The sequence below is a fragment of the Cervus canadensis genome, chromosome 12 (genome assembly GCF_019320065.1).
Source record: "Cervus canadensis isolate Bull #8, Minnesota chromosome 12, ASM1932006v1, whole genome shotgun sequence".
NCBI classification, from domain to species: Eukaryota; Metazoa; Chordata; class Mammalia; order Artiodactyla; family Cervidae; genus Cervus; species Cervus canadensis.
In genome coordinates, this window is record NC_057397.1 from 1,589,768 (window position 1) to 1,598,381 (window position 8,614).

At 44.8% G+C, this 8,614-nt stretch overlaps 1 pseudogene; it reads left to right on the forward strand.

Moving 5' to 3' along the window:
- Positions 1-1,723: 1,723 nt before the first annotated feature.
- On the forward strand, positions 1,724-2,517 carry LOC122451122 (annotated as a pseudogene).
- Positions 2,518-8,614: the final 6,097 nt, after the last annotated feature.

Here is an 8,614-nt window from a genome sequence, read left to right on the forward strand (position 1 = left end):
GTGTAAAACAGGTAGCTAGTGGGAGGCTGCTGCATGGCCCGGGAGCTCAGCTCGGTGCTCTGTGATGACCGAGCCTAGATGGGCGGGTTGGGAGGGAGGGAAGAAGGCTCAGGAGGAAAGGAATATATGTACACACATAGCTGATTCACCTTGTTTTACAAGAGAAACTAGCACAACATTGTAAAGCAAATATACTCCAATTTTAAAAAAAAGAAAAGAAAAAAGGAAATTATCTCTTGAGTTCAAATTTATCCTCAGTGTAAGATTTCCTTTGCCCAGTAGTTTTCCCAAGCTACCAGTCACATGGCTCCGTCCAGCTTCTTGGAACAGAATAGGTCAAGGGTAGAGAAAGGCCAAATGTATCTTTAGGGTAAATTCCTTTTTCATAGCAACAGAGTGGAGAAAATGACCTTCCCCTTCAACACGTTCTACATCCAGCTTCCTCCACATGGTGAAAATGTGGCACCAGGAACCCCAGACTTCTTTCTGCTGAGCTTGGCAACTCCAGGAGAATGAAACGTGTTCCTCCCAATGTCCATACAACAACCTTTTTCCTTCTCCTCTGAATCGTTCTGTTTCCCTCCGTGTCATTCTGGTCCCTGTGATGTCTGTCTGTCATCTTGCACCGTCTCTGTGTTTCACAGGTTTTGTTTCTCTTTGCCACCCTAAATTTCTCTAACACTGTGCCTCTTTCTGTCCCTCAGTCTACCTTTGTCTCCCTGTATCTTTCTCACAGTGTGGGAAGAAAAAAAAGCCAAAACCAGGACAGGGTGTCTCAGCAGCCCAGCAGCTGATGGAAATTTTCCATCCAGCCAGATCCAGCTCCATCAACTGGGTTTATGCATCCAGATTCCCAGACCACAGCCTCCTCCGCCCACCTAGCAGGTGATATAAGACCTTGGAGGCCAAGGATACTAAAAAAAAGTGTCATTGTTCCAAGAGCTAATGGTCTATGAAATGAAAGTGCTTGGCCCACCTGCTCCACACGGCCACCTCACAGTGGGAAGCCTCCACTGGCTCAATCCAACCCTGAGGAAAAGGAGGAGGAGACTGCCCCAGATCTGAGTCAGCAGAGATCAGAAGAGCCTGCTGAATGCAAAGAGCTCAAGCCAAGATTTTCCCTTCACCAGTGCCATTGTCCTTGTTATTGTTTAGTTGCTCAGTCATGTCTGACTCTTTGAGACCCCACGGACTGTAGCCTGCCTGGCCCCACCATTCTTGGGATTTCCCAAGCAAGAATACTGGAGTAGGTTGCCATTTCCTTCTCCAGGGGATCTTCCCAACCCAGGGATAGAACTCCCATCTCCAGCATTGGCAGGCAGATTCTTTATTGTTGAGCCAACGGGGGAGCCCCTCACCAGTGCCAGGCAATATTCCAAATATGCCCAGAGTATGAGGTTCAAAAAACTCTAAACTGTCAGAAGACCTGGATTTGACTCACAGCTTTGCCACCAACTGACTGCAACCTTGGGCTTTCTGGACAGCCGTGTTCTCATATGTGAAAGGAGGTGCACAAATGTGATCAACTAATTCTACAGTGGCTTTAATTGTAAGGAGATTAGGCCCATTCTGTTTCCCTGTAAATTAGCTATCTGTTGCCTATACACAAGCATCTATAGTGCCTTTTCATAGGATGAAGGAGCCAAGCAAGAAATAATAAGGACTGGCGTATTGAAGTGAACCTGAACCGGCGCAGACTTAGAAAGCTCCAGTGAACCTAAGGATGGCGGGCACTGGTTTGGTGGCCGGGGAGGTTGTGGTGGATGCGCTGCCGTATTTTGATCAGGGTTAGGAAGCGCCTGGTGTTCGCGAAGCGGCTGCGGCGTTGGTGGAGGAGGAAACTCGTAGATACCGACCTACGAAGAACTATCTAAGCTACCTGACGGCCCCAGATTATTCTGCTTTTGAGACAGACATAATGAGAAATGAATTTGAAAGACTGGCTGCTCGACAACCAATTGAATTGCTCAGTATGAAACGATATGAACTTCCAGCCCCTTCCTCCGGTCAGAAAAATGACATCACTGCATGGCAAGAGTGCGTAAACAATTCTATGGCGCAGTTAGAGCATCAGGCAGTCCGAATTGAGAATTTGGAACTAATGTCCCAGCATGGATGCAATGCCTGGAAAGTGTATAATGAAAATCTAGTTCATATGATTGAGCACGCACAGAAAGAGCTTCAGAAGTTAAGGAAACATATTCAAGACTTAAACTGGCAACGAAAGAACATGCAACTCACAGCTGGATCTAAATCAAGAGAAATGGAGTCAACCTGGGTATCCCTGGTCAGTAAGAATTATGAGATTGAAAGGACTATTGTACAATTAGAAAATGAGCTCTTTCAAATGAAGCAGCAACACGGAGAGGCAAACAAAGAAAACATACAGCAGGACTTCTGAAGTAAACTGGCTTGGTGGGTAGAGTGGAAGGTACGTTGGGCTTTCACAGAACATCAAGCATCTTAACTATGAAGAACATCAGCATCTTTTGGAAGCCATCAGTGGTTATATGTTTAGAAACTGTAAAATGTGGATAGTTGTATTCTGTTTGTACATTTTAGCAAAATAAAAAACTTCAACATGGAAAAAAAAAAGAAATAATAAGGATGGGAGAGTAAAGTTTTGAAAAGATATGTACTTCTCCATCCTTAAAAAGAAACGTAAGTATGAGACTTCCCTGGCGATCCAGTAGCTAAGACTCCAACTCGAAATGCAGGGGGACCTGTGTTCAATCTGCAATCAGGGAACTAGATCCCACATGCCACAACTAAGACCTGGCACAGACAAATAAATAAGTAAAAGAAACCTAAGTAGTTACTTAGGAGGCAGACATTTCAGGTTCCTTCTTTGTGCTACACAAATACCTGTTCTTGAGGACATGTCCCCAGACTCCTGTTTTATCTCTATTTGGGGGGATTAAACACATAGTTCATGATGCCAGCCCCTTTCAGCTCAAACTCCTGGCTGGCCCAAAATTCCCTTCTCAGGGAATCAGCACTACCAACATCTTTATTCAAGGGAGGCTTCTGATTGAACCAAGAAGGAAATATGACCCAAGAGATCCTACCACAGACTTTCTTGGTAGCACAGTGGATAAGAATCCTCCTGCCAATGCAGGGGACATGGGTTCAATCCCTGGTCTGGAAAGATTCCACATGCCAGGGAGCGGCCTAAGCCCATGCACCACAAGCAGTGGGCCCGCGTGCTGCAACCCCTGAAGCCTGCATGCCTAGAGCCCGTGCTCTGCTGCAAGAGGAGCCGCCACGATGAAAAGCCTGAGAACTGCATTGAAGAGTAGCCCCCGGCTGCAATTAGGGAAAGCCTAAACAAAGCATCAAAGACCCAGCACAACCAAAAAAAAAAACTAATTAATGATTTTTAAAAAGAGATCCCATCAGTAGTTTGGCCAGTGATTGTTGAGGTCGCCTGGAGTAAAGGACCAAAAGAGGGAAAAAATTAGCAAAGTCATCATCGGAGTCCCATCTGAAGCAGAAGTTAGTAACAGAGCTGGTTTACCAGCCACGAAGGAAAAGAAAATGGAGCAGAGACAGGAGAGAACGGGAGGTGATTAGAGACAGCGACAGTCCAATTCAGGAGGATGACAGAGAATAGTGGTCCCTGTGTCCAGGTGGCTCCTGGCAGCACCCAGGTCAGCAAAATTCCAACCTTCAGGAATCCATGCAGTGATCTCTCTTTTTCCTTTAGTGGCCTAAGGAAGTGTTCCTGGCAACCCACAGAATGTCATCAACACACATAAATGAGGACATCATGCTGCAAGCACGGGCACCAAATTCCTTTGATGTTATGCATATAGGCAGCCAGTGATGTCAACGGTATGACCTCTAGAAAAGTCTATGAAACCACACCTTTGGGCAACATAAAAACCTTTGTATTAATCATTTCCCCAAAACCTATAAAATATTGATACAGCAAGTTAAAAAAAAAAGATATACAGACCATTAATTAGTACAACTCTTCATTTTACAGTGAATTTAAAGAAAATGTAAATGAAAAACTGAGTTTCAAATAACTTAAGAAGCACAGAAATGTTTATCCTGTTTTTCATGAATAGCTCTTCCATAAGCCCTCCAATCACATTCCTCCTCTTTGAAGGGGTAGGGTACATGAGGTAAAGCATGGTACGCTTGTGTTCTGGAGTCAGGAAAACTCAGTTTTGTGACATTGAACAACATTGTTTCTGTCCCTGTTTGAGTAACCCTACTTCTTTTAGCATATTGCTCTCCCCACCCTTGCAGGCTTATAATCCCATTTAAAATCCTCTAGCTCCCTGCTGAATGGGAAGGTAAGAGGGAGGACACAAGACCTTCGTCTAGGCAAACATAGGACCCAGTTCTCCTGACCACAATTTTTGGTCAAAAGGTAAGCATATAACCTGAGCAAAGCTAATCAGAATCATTTCTTAGAAGGGTTTAGATTAGAACATGAAGGAAAGGACCCTAGATTTTCAGGTCACAGAGCTGGAAGTATATGAGATGGGGTTTTGCAATGGGTGTCTTTCCTCCAAGTGGGGATAAATGGAGCAGAGAAGAGAAATGAGGGAGTAAGCAAACTATCTTGAGTCTCTAAAGCACGGGACCATAATTCAATGCATGCTTAAGCGCTGTCATATATAGATTTCTCTTTCCTCTGTTAATTCCATATCATTCTGTAAAGTAAGGAACTTTACCTATGCCCATAAATGTTCTGCTTCAGGTAGACAGATGATAGATAATTGATAGATAAAAATATATAGATATATAAATATGAAATATTTATGTGCTCCTCTGTCTAAGTGGGAAAGGATAGATGTAGGGAGTTATGGGTCAATCAGATACCTTCAGGAAATTAGAAGCTGTATTATGAAGGACTGATTGTCAACTCAGGTGGTCAAACACATAGACCGGGTAGAAAACAGGTTCCAAAAAGGTTTAGAAGGTGATGCATTCATTGGTCTGTAGCATTTCCAGAGGAAAGCTGATTTGCTAACGGAGTCTCCTTTCTCCAGGAAGATGAAGCCTGTGAATAATGAGTCTAATTATCATGAAATGGTACAATAAAGTAAATGGCAAAAAGAAGTAGGATATCCTGTGAATAAGACTTAATGTTCGTGGGAGGCAGAAGGGAAGAAGGGAGAAAGGGAAAGGGGAGTTCTCTGTCTGCATTGCTGGGCCAGCAGTGCTGTTCACTGAGGTTGCAGACCACGAGCTGCCTGGAGGGCCAAGGCCACAGGTGGGAATAAAGCGAAGATACCTTCTGATCCACTGATTCTCGCTAGTTACCAGGGAAGCTAGGAGACCACCTGTGGAGAGACTGGGAAAATCAGCTTCTGAGAGAGTTTGATTTGCTGCTAGTAGTTTGAGGTCCCATGGTACTGTGCTGCATGATGTGAACTCACCAACAGGCATCTAGGTAAGGTGAGACAGCCCAGAACGTCCCAACTATCCAAGCTCATTTGATTGTTAACAGTTAACAGTGTGTACATGCTCAGCCGTGTCCGATTCCTGGTGACCCGATGGACTGCAGCCCACCAGGCTCCTCTGTCCTTGGAATTTCCCAGGCAAGAAGACTGGAGTGGGTTGCCATTTCCTTCTCCAGGGGATCTTCTCAACCCAGGGAATGAACCCATGGCTCCTGAGTCTCCTGCATTGGCAGGTGGATTCTTTGCTACTGCACCACCTTGGGGCTCTGCGATATGTAAATAATGCACTTTGAATCCCAACACTTCTGTTTTCTAGATTTGTGATCTCAAACAAATAAATTCATCTCTTCAACTGTGTTAGGACAATAATGTGAGAGAGCTCTGATAAAAAGTGAATATTGCACGTAAGTCAGACCTAGCACAGAGCAGCCAAACAGTGGCCCTTTGTTCCCATCTTCAAGTGTTTCTTCCACTCGAGAAGGCAATGCCTTAGTCACTTACCACTCACATTTCCTTCTCAAAGTAGATGGCAGTTCTCCCTTTCAGTACAGAATTCTTGGCAGTTTAGCCTCTCTCTTCCTCCTGTTTTGGGTTATGGATGGTAGTGTCTGAATTTTTCACTGTGAGTCAAAGCTCTAATATTGGAGAGGCAGTGGCCATGGCTTTATCATCACTCTCTCTCCCATTAGAAGATGACAGTGAAAATTTTACCGATAAGTTCCTAGCTAACTCTACTTCATCCACACATGCACCTGTGATGAGTTCAAAAGCTAAAAGGCTCATAAAGGAAAGATAAAGGAAAGGCTTATAAAGGAAAGATGGCAGCATTAAGCATTATCAGTTTAGTCACTCAGTCATGTCTGACTCTTTGCAACCCCATGGACTACAGCATGCCAGGCAGGCTTCCCTGTTCATCACCAACTCCTGGAGTTTGCTCAAACTCATGTCCATTGAGTTGGTGATGCCATTCAACCATCTCATCCTCTGTCATCCCCTTCTCCTCCTGCTTTCAGTCTTTCCCAGCATCAGGGTCTTTTCCAATGAGTCAGTTCTTTGCATCATGTGGCCAAAGTATTGGAGTTTCAGCTTCAGCATCAGTCCTTCCAGTGAACATTCAGGACTGATTTCCTTTAGGACCCAGAGACCCCACAGAGACTCAGCCAGACATATCTTTGAGTATTTGAGTGTCTCCTGCAGAGGTACAGGTCAGCAGTGGCCTGCCGCAGGGGCAGGGGCTCTGGGTGCAGCAGACCTGGATCACACAGCGTGTGGCATAAGCCCTCTTGGAGGAGGTTGCCATTAACCCCACCATAGAGTCACCAAGCAGACGACCCACAAACTGCAGAACAATTATACCAAATAAATTCTCACACTGTTAAGAAAGTTCTAGAACCCACAACAGATTTCCCAACCTGGGGATCTGGCAAAGGGACTGAGAACCTCAAGGGAATTTTACTTTGGAGGTCAGTGGGATTTAATTATAGAACTTACACAGGACTGGGGAAACAGACTCTTGGAGGGCACAAACAAAACCTTATGTGCACCAGGACCCAGGAGAAAGGAGCAGTGACCCCACAAGAGGCTGACCCAGACTTCCCTGTGAGTATCCAGGAGTCTCTGGCAGAGAAGTGGCTTGGCAGTGGCCTGCTGCCAGGTCGGGGCACTGAGCGTGGCAGTGCGTGCATGTGACCTTTTGAAGGAGGTCGCCTTTATCTTCATTACCTCCACCATAGTTTGGTCTCAGGTCAAACAACAGGGAGGGAACACAGCCCCACCCATCAATAGAAAATTGGATTAAAGATTTACTGAGCGTGGCCCTACCCATCAGAACAAGACCCAGTTTCCCCCACAGTCAGTCTCTCACTTCAAGAAGCTTCCATAAGCCTCTTATCCTTATCCATCAGAGGGCAGACAGAATGAAAACCACAATCACAGAAAACAAGCATTATAGGGTGACATTTGGGTTTGCCTGATAGAGAAAGTCTTGTCACAAGGAACAGCTTCATTCCACAGACAACTGGCAAAGTGTCACCATCCAGAAGGGGAAGAGGGTGAGGTGACCCCCAAAGGAGAGAGGAATTGGAGAATGGACTTAAGTGTCAAGGTGAGGTTGTTCTACAGTTGGGAGAAGAGTGTCTGGTTCAGAGAGGTCCAAAGCCCACAGTAGATCAGGGGCTTTTAAAGACTTAAGTTCTTATTTATGGCTAGAGATGCTGGGTGCAGTTTTACATGGCAGGCAGACCAAACAGGCTCCAAAGGCTAGAAATGTGCATTTGCACCATATTAAAACCAATTTAAGGGCATTTCCTGGCAGTCCAGTGATTAGGACTCAATATATTCTTTGCCATGGCCTGGGTTCAATCCCTGGTTGAGGAACTAAGATCCCACAAACGATGCAATATGGCCACAAATAAAGTAATTGGATGTGTAAGAATTTTAATTTGGTGCCAATAGGCTTTGAATTAAGGCATTCATAATAGTACTAACTTGCTGTGAAGTGAACATAGGGGCGAGTACCCCAGGACCATCTTTATCACATTATTATTTTCAGTGGTTCATAGTCCAAGTTTTAGATTCAGAGCTTTGTCCCTATCAATAAGGAGAAAACTTCCTGGAAATGTCTATTCCTTTAGGCTAAGGAAGGTCAATCAGAGACTGTAACCAATATTCCACACCTTCCTGCCATGTCCCAGAGACTGTTTTGAAATATCACATGTACTTTTTTGGTCTTCCCTGGTGGCTCAGAAGGTAAAGAACCCACCTGCCAATGCAGGAGACTTGGGTTTGATCCCTGGGTGAGGAAGATCCCCTGGAGAAGGGAATAGCCATCCATTCCAGTATTCTTGCCTGAGAAATCCCATGGACAGAGGGGCCTGAAAGGCTATAGTCCATGGGGTCACAAAGACTTGGACAGAAATGAGTGACTGACACGTAACTTTAACTTATGTGCTTTTTTTGCTGTGAAGATTCTGTTTGATCTTCATCAAATTCAACTTTATTCCAGTGTTTCTAAATCTGGGGATATTACTTTGTAAATGTCCAGGGCCCAACCTGGACCAGCTAAATGAGAATCTCTGAGAGTGGGGCCTAGACATTGGTATTTAATCAGCAATTCTCTGATTGGCTGATGGTGAAGGAAGAGGATGGTGTCATGGTTTTTCCAGTAGTCATGTATGAATGTGAGAGTTGGACCA